Genomic DNA, 632 nt, shown 5'->3' with positions numbered 1-632 from the left:
CAAATTACAACGCGCGCAAGCATCGAACCATCGGTATGCGTCCTGTCGACGTTACCCCCGCGATCGTCGACAGACTCTTAGTTATGGTTTACAATCGCGTAAAGATTGCCGCACCCGCGCGATACAAAGTGGGTGATTCGGTACGCGTGAGCAAATTCAAGACAGTCTTTGATAAAGGATACACGCCGAATTGGACCTCGGGAGGTCGTAGGAGCATTGCACGTAATACCCGATACTGAAGACGTTGTGATGTTGGTATGTGTGCGTCGCGGATTGTGAACCGCTATCCGTTTTCTCCAACGCACACTCAAGATCGGCGTAGACTACGAACGGGAAGCGTTCTTTCCAGCAATAGTTGCGGAAGCTCAGCCATTTGTCGTCCTTGCTCGGCAGCCTTATCGCACAATCGTTAATTTTTTCACAATCGTCGCTATGGGTCTCCAGTTTTGCGCTCGAGTCAAAGTAGTGGAGGCATCTGGAAACAATTATTGTTATTATTATTATTATATTATTATATTATTATATTATTATTATTACATACCTATCGCAGAAATATTTTCTGTTTTTTTTTCTGCTAACTTGAGAACTGACAAGGTGGGATAGATCTTTAATGAGCGCAAAGTGTCCCGCGC

This window comes from Trachymyrmex cornetzi, unplaced genomic scaffold (assembly GCF_001594075.2).
Source record: "Trachymyrmex cornetzi isolate Tcor2-1 unplaced genomic scaffold, Tcor1.1 scaffold877, whole genome shotgun sequence".
Classification (NCBI taxonomy): Eukaryota; Metazoa; Arthropoda; class Insecta; order Hymenoptera; family Formicidae; genus Trachymyrmex; species Trachymyrmex cornetzi.
Note: the sequence above shows the minus strand (reverse complement) of the source record.